Raw genomic sequence first — 7,395 nt, forward strand, 5'->3', positions numbered from 1 at the left:
TGGCACCAGTGTGTCCTGCCATTGAAAGTATCCTCCCTGCCATGGGGCCATATGCAATAGCAGTGACATTCCATCAAAGGACCTTGCTTGATAGCTCTGCAGGTAGCATAGTGCTCAGTCATGGATTTTGTATTCTTCACACTACCACCTTCTCTTGGTTGTTACGAATTCTGCATGTCCTGCAGACTGAAGCCCTCTGTTTATTGTTATGGTTTAACCCAACCCTCTTTGCAACTGAGGGGCGGGAACCACTGTCCTTCATTTAAGATAGTTGTAAGAAGCCATTAAGCTCCTATATGTAACCAGGTAGTTGAAACAATAGGCGCAACATCCAAAATACGAGCACTTGGCAAGGCTTGTGTAGAAGCTGATCCAAGGGGTTTCCCTGGGGACTGATACAGAAAACATAGGGGCTAGGACATTGGGACAGTTTGTCTGGGTGTCTCTGAGAAAAACAGCAGAAAGGTGAGAAAAGCTTAGCGAGAAGGCAGTGAGGAAGCACCAGACCTTCCCCAGAAGCACTGGGAGTGTGCCCCTGAGAAAAAACAGAGAGAGTGTGCTTTGGAGCAGAGTGCTGGCTGAAAGAGGCTTGCAGCCGTGGGCAAAGAAACCATATCCTGTTGTTTCATTGTGTTCAGGAAAACAGGATTTTGTACATTCTTTGTAAATAAATAGGGTTGCATCAGACTCCTGACTACATCAATTTCTCCTCCAAACAGAAACAACCCACAGGGCCCAGAACTTAGACTAACCACTCAGGTCAAAAAAGGAGCGGGGGGGTAACATTATTATCCTTGGAACAGCAGCACAACTTTCCCAAACCAACGTTCTTGCATGAAATAGGCTTCAAACCTGACCTGGATGGACTATGCGCTCGTTAATTGGGAAGTTCAGTCTCCATGGCGCATTCAGTCCTTGGCTCATGCTGAGTTTGCCAGCAAAGGCATCAATTATTGCCAACTGGGGTTAATTTAGGTGTGAGATTTGAAGACCTAAATAAATGACCCTCTATTAGTAGCACTTAAACTGGTTGCCGTAATGTCTCGTCCCGGTCTGTTTCTCTAATGAAAGGTCATTCTCTTTACCATCGTGGGACATGGTGCGTTGCTGCATTCTCCCCATTATGGGGTTCCATCTGGTTTGTTAAGCTAAGTAGGTCTGAGATTAAACTGCCCCAGAGCATCCTGGCTCTGCTGTTGACATGAACTCATCTGCATTTACAGACAAATCAGTGCAAATAGCAAAGGCTAAACATAGAAATTGGGGAAGCCCAGTGAACAGGGATCTTCCTGCCATCTTCAGTACATAAAACTGTTGTTCTCCTGCTTGGTCTCTTATTCCTCTGGGAACCTCTCTCCATAATCTGCAACATGGTTAGTCTTCTAGGCTTTATTTATTCATCTAGAAATAAATGGAACAAAACAGACATGACCCAAGTGCAAACACCACACAGAAATAATGCTAAGAATCTTTGCCCAATGCTTGTCTTTCCTAAGCATCAAGTGTGTGTGACTGAAGAAAATGTTTCCTGCCTCTCACAGTTTGCTGAACAGTTCCAATGGCCACACAGGACTGCAGCTGCTTAAGCACTAAAGGGAGTTCATTACCGGAGATGCAATGAGTGAGCTTTGTATTAGAGTGAGGGCAACATTATCAAAAGCATCTAAGTGACTTAGAAGCCTAAGGCCCGTTTTCAAAAGTGACTTAGATGCTCAGGAGAATTTTTCAGTTCTCAAAACCAGTTTGGGCAAAAAGTGTCCATTTTTGGTAAAAGTTTTCACTTTTCAAAAACAGAAACTTTCTACCTAAGCCCAAAGGTTTTTAATCAATGATTTATTCTGGTTTTTCAATTGAAAAAAAAAAAAAGGAAAATTTCAACCTAAATGGAAATTTTCCACAAGAAAGCCTTTTTTCATTCAAAAAATTCTTTTGACAAAAAATTATAGATCAGCTCAGCTTTGTAGGGAGCTTAGTTCAGCCAGAAGAACAGGACATTCCCTGGCAAAAGACTCATGTGTTTTCATAATGGGCTAGAACCTCAGCTGGTGTCAATGGAGCAAAACTGATTTATTCCGCCTCAGATTCTGGCCCAGTGTTTCTATATTTCTTTTCTCAGTACTGATGATAGCTGGTACTTCTCACCCCAAAGCCCTTGAAATACGTGGGTCCAATCAATCTATAAGTCCTTATTTAGACAGTGGAAGTTTTGTCTTCAGGACTGACCCCCTAATGCAGTATGTGAGACTCTCTTCAATACACTACCCCATGACCTGCTGCTTCCCTTAATCTGGTAGCTGCAAAAGTTTCCTCAGCCTTTGAGTGGTGCTGGCTATTTGTTTTTTACATAGCTGAGGGATGGAGCCCATTACACAGCAAGAATTAAAGCAGCTCGAGCTTTAGCTCCTTGGGTCTCTCTAGTCAAATATCAAATCAGTTCTCGATTGATCCTTGTAGCTGCTGCTCATGTCTCATGTGGTTGTGTTCTGAATTTCTGCTGGTTTATTCAATGTTTGTTTGGTTGTGTCACTCTTCTAACTAATGCCACACAGGGCAGGCTGGAGCCATGGAGTCCAAGTCAATACATTAAATAGGAATGTGTTTTCAGGCACTTCTGCTCATTGAAGATTTTAATTGTTTAAGCAGGTGGACGCTGCAGGTCTGACTGGACCTACGTTGACCAGATCAGATGGTAAGTAATATAGCTACACAACACCCTTGTGAGACGGTAGGTACTATTAGCCCGTGTTTTACAGAACTCACCCAGTGCCACATAGCAAGTCAGCGGGCAGAGCCTCCACTGCTGACAATGACAAAATCTCTCTGTCTTTCCTCTGAAACAGAAGTGAGATATTAGTAGGAGTCTGGTAATTATACCATTTCTACCAGAATATATGCAGGGCAATCAAGTTCACTGACTTCATGCAGGCTACCTGATGAATAATCCGCTTTCTTCCTGAGTTTATCCACCCTGAAACCAGATCTAGCTCCACACCAGAGGAAAGCATCTTACGTGATGAATTCTAATGTGCTATTGTATTTATTTTTAATAAAGGCTTCACAACTTCCAGCCAACCAGCCCTGCAATAATTACAGTGAATCAGAGCTGGGCATATGCTCCAAAAAAACCCGCACCCTTCCCCCAGAATCCATTCATATTTCTGAACGGATTTGCTTGACCTTTCTCTGTTCACATTCTATGATTAGTTTACTAGTGGGAGCTGGTGGAATGTTGCTTAGGAGGCTGTTCCTGGGTCAGGGTGAGGGGATGTAGTGGGGCAGCAGGGGGGTTGTTGAATCTGGACTGGGCCATGGGCTGCTGGGGTCTGGAGTAGAGAGAGAGGTGGCTGGGTTAAGTGGTGCTGGACTTTTGAGAGGTGGTGAAGGTGCTTCCATCAACTCTTCCCCACACTAGCACAGCACCCTTCCCTGGGGCAGCACCACTTCAAGAGCCTGCGGACCGGCTCCTCTTGCAAGATGCTGAGTGCCTCCTGTGAGCTGCCGAGGCCCCTACACTCCCCTCGTATCCCATGAGAGTTCTGTTCTATTCTGATACCATGCCCATCATCTTAGTATTTGAACACCTTCCAGCCGTACCTTAAGCAATGGGACTAGCACCAATTGCACCAGTCAGATGTTTATTGTGTCATCCATTCCCCAGGAAGAGGGAGAAGTGTGTGCAGTGGAGTATTTTGTTTGGGAATTTTATTTGTGCATGTGTGTGTGCACGCAAAATTAACCAACAGCATCGCTGCAGCACTGAGTACTTGCAGTGAAATGCTAATGAACAGTCTGTAGACAAAGTCAGTCAGACAAACCGTTCAATGAGTAATGGCAAACCACAAATGGATTGAAGAAAATTGGGGTTTTCTGGTGGACAAACCTCATAAAAGGGGCAAAATTCACTCAGTACTTATGTGGGGGGGGGCATTGTGGGGTAGGTACACCCTATCAGCCCTTTAGGGCAGTATGGCATTGCAGCCCCAGTCACTAAGACAGGCCTGGGCTCCAGGGAAGGAAGGTCTAGCCGTCAGAGTCTAAGTAGCAGTCCTTCTTCTCAGGGCAGTAAGGCCCAGTGGCCAGAGTCTATGTAGCAGCCCAATTCATCTCCTTGCCTGCCAGCAGTGTCTGTATCAGGGCAGATGGGGTAGGGGGCCTGCACTCACTCTTCTTCACTGGTCCTAACCCAAGGCCCTAGGGAACCACTACCATGCTGCTCAGTCACCCATTGCTACCGTCCCATTCTGGGTCACCTCATACCCCATCTTCAAATGCAGGACCTCCCTCAGCAATTGCTGCCTAGCCTCTGTTGGCCTTGATGGTTGGCAGGGGTTCAGTAGAGGCACCAACCTGGCTGGCATCAGCATCTGGTGTCTCCAGCAATCCCTCAGCAGCCCACATCTGCTCTCATTGGTGGTCAGCCCAGACTGAGCTGAGCTGCTCCCTCTTATACTGTGGTTCCAGCTGGAGCATGCCCAGCAGGGGTGAGGGGGTGTGGCTTCCTCAGCCCATAGCATGGGGTTAACCCCCTCTAGCCCAGTGTGGGTTAGGTACACCCATTACAGGGGGTTTACAAATAATTCACCCCCATCTGCGGGGTGTATACTGAAATGCCTCATAGCTAGCTCAAGACTAATGAATCTCACTATCAACTCTATAGTACAGCTCCCCAGCTGATATAAATTGGCTTACAGTTTACACCAGGTGAGGATCTATATATTGCTAGTTTGGAAAAGATAGCATGTAGTATCAGCACAGACAAGGGTACATGGAAGCCAACCCTAAGTCTTTCATGGGGTCAACCATTGTTTTAATTTATGCCTTTCCACTGGACAAAATAAAAGTTTTCTTTAATAAGAGTGAAAGACGTAATGACAGCAAACATAAATAAGACCATTAGAGGCAGCTAAAATATACCCCCATTGCCTTATTAAAGCCTATAAATCAACCTGCCTATATTGATTCACATGCAACGCCTTGGCACATAATAAATAATCAATGCTACCCTGGGAGTTTGTCCATACACTGTGCTCCCTCCAGTTGTGAATTACCAAGTGATTGTTTTTCTGGAACTGAGTGTGGTTGCTTTGCTCTGAAATGAGCAGATATACCGCAGATTTGTGAGATTGTTGTAAAGCAGAAGAGGCTACCAAAGGACAAAATATTTCTTGGCCTTATGAGAAGCATAAAGATTCAAATAAATAATCTTGTTCTAAGTGCTGTTCATCTGGGAATTAAATACCTTTATTTTGAGGGAGGGCAAAAGGGTGGTAAAACTTTGAATAAAAATATAATAAGGTTTGACCTTGTTCAAGCAGAAATCAGATTGCTTTAGACATACTGAAATGACAATATATAAAGCCTCCTTTAATGGGCATTGACTAGCAAAATTTTCCTAAGAAAAGGCAACTCATGTAAGTGTTTCTGAGTTTTATGCTGAAGGTGTGGAAGGCTCTGTTATAAATTTGGCTACCTCCGCATTGCATACAATGTATAATTATTTTAGTATAAAATGCACAAAGGGACAATATTTTAACCAAAGGCATAAAAACAAAAGAGTTCAGTTTAATGCAGTCTGTGCCTCAGGCAAGATCTAAATCCTCTCTTTGGCTGGCCACTTTACACAAAGCTGAATAAATACTTTTTAAAAGCCTCATCAAAGAGGTGGGCAATGTCTTCAAAAGCAAGACCCTTTAGTCTTTGAAAATGTAGTTAATGCATATATTAAAGTATTGGAACAAAAGGGTATCCGGGCAGCACTTTTATCCCCCGGTCTTTGCATTTTAACAGAGCATCAAGAGGAAAAGTCTTTGGCTCATTGGAAATAATTCCTCTTAATATTCATAGGATAAAAGGATCTATCTGTCTATCTCCATGAGTATTGTTCTTCCTCTTCATCCAAGAAATTAGCCAGTAATCAGGGCCTAACTAGTTTTTTTTTTCCTGTTAGTAGGAAAAATTGATGAGCGGAGTCAGGTATTTCTTTGGTGCAGACTAACATAGTGCTGTTTCTGTGATCACAGTAGAAACAAACGACAGGAGACTGTCCTTGTTTAGAGATGCGCCTGGGCCTTTTCAGGAAGCACTTTGCTCAAAAGGAGCTCTGCCCCGCGGTTCAACCCAGGGCCATGCTCACAGCTGCTTCCCGCCTTCTCCTTGCTGGCCTGTTCCTTTCACACAGAGACACACCTGGGGCTTGTCCCCACTGCAATGTGAGCTCATGGTGTAACTCCGGTTTTGTCCCTCACCTGGCTCCTCTCCATACACAAAAACCTGTGGCTCTAGTCCAGCGGTGCTTTAAGGTGGAGCTCGGGTGGAGGGCCTGGGAGAGGGGATGAGACTGAAGCTCACATGCTGCCCAAACTTGAGCCCCTAACCCAGGGGGGCTGCAGCAGCGGGAGTGACACTCGCTCCTCCAGGGCCCTGCTTAGCCGTGGCGGCTCTGCCTGGCAGTGGGGTCACGGTGGTGTGCTCACTATCACAGGCGTGCAAGAGACCTCACCAGGTCACCTAGGCCCGTCCCCTGCGCCCAAGGCAGGACTCAGGGCTGAGCCCAGCCATGGCATGCAAAGCCAAGCAGCTGCCACCCGCAACCAGTGGGCTCCTGCACTCCTGCCTTTCCCGGCCTCCTGGGGAGCCGGGAGGACTCTAGCTTGTGCCCAGGCCTTGCCATGCTGCCCTGGGCTCTCGCCAGGCCACGGGGGCACTGCCTGGCTCCCTTCCCTGGGCCGAGGGGCGCTCGGCATTGGCATTGGCCCGGCCACTGGGCAGCTGGCTCTGGGGGCGAGCTCCAGCCACAGGGGCGTGCGCCGCACGGCTCCAGCACGCTGCCTGGCGGCCGGGGGCTAGGGCGAGCCCCGAGCTCGGCTCCGCCTCCCGCCCCGGCTCGCCGCGGAGCTGTCCAGCGCTCAGTGCTGAATCCGCCGCCGGCTCAGCGCAACCCCGCCCCGCTGCCCGGCCAGGCCACCTCCGCCCCGGCCCCGGCCGAGGGCTTGGGAAGTTCAGCCCAGCCCAGCCGGGAGCCTCCGAGCCCGCGGACCCCGGGGCGCTGCCGCCGCTTTGGCCCCCGGGCTCGGAACGAGCCGCCCCCGGCAGCTCAGGCTGCCCCGGCTCCCGCAGTCGCGGCCCCGGCTGGAAGAGGGGCTGCCCCGGGGACCGCACGCAGAGGAAGCCCGGCGCGTGTGAGACCGAGCTCCAAGGGGGGAAACTTTGCTCCTAGCCGCGAAACCCAGGAAAAGTGCAAGAGAGACTATGTAGCAGGTCCTGGAGCCGGGGAGCAGGAGCTGACCCAAATCCCTGGCAGGCCTTTTAGCGTGTGTGCGTGCGGGGGAGAGACAAAGGACTGCTTTATTCCACAGCTGCTCCACGTCCCGGCTGTTGGAAATTACCCCCTCGCTT

The 7,395-nt window shown here is 48.2% G+C and overlaps 1 long non-coding RNA gene across 1 annotated transcript; it reads right to left on the reverse strand.

Annotated features, from left to right (window-relative positions):
• Nucleotides 1–4,413, reverse strand: LOC120375769. Its single transcript, XR_005586767.1, has 3 exons — nt 4,348–4,413; nt 2,761–2,831; nt 1–1,401 (listed from the first exon to the last, which is right to left on the reverse strand). It is a non-coding gene; the product is annotated as an uncharacterized LOC120375769 (long non-coding RNA).
• Between the last annotated feature and the right edge of the window lie 2,982 nt (nt 4,414–7,395).

The sequence above is a fragment of the Mauremys reevesii genome, linkage group 12, assembly GCF_016161935.1.
Source record: "Mauremys reevesii isolate NIE-2019 linkage group 12, ASM1616193v1, whole genome shotgun sequence".
NCBI lineage: Eukaryota > Metazoa > Chordata > Testudines > Geoemydidae > Mauremys > Mauremys reevesii.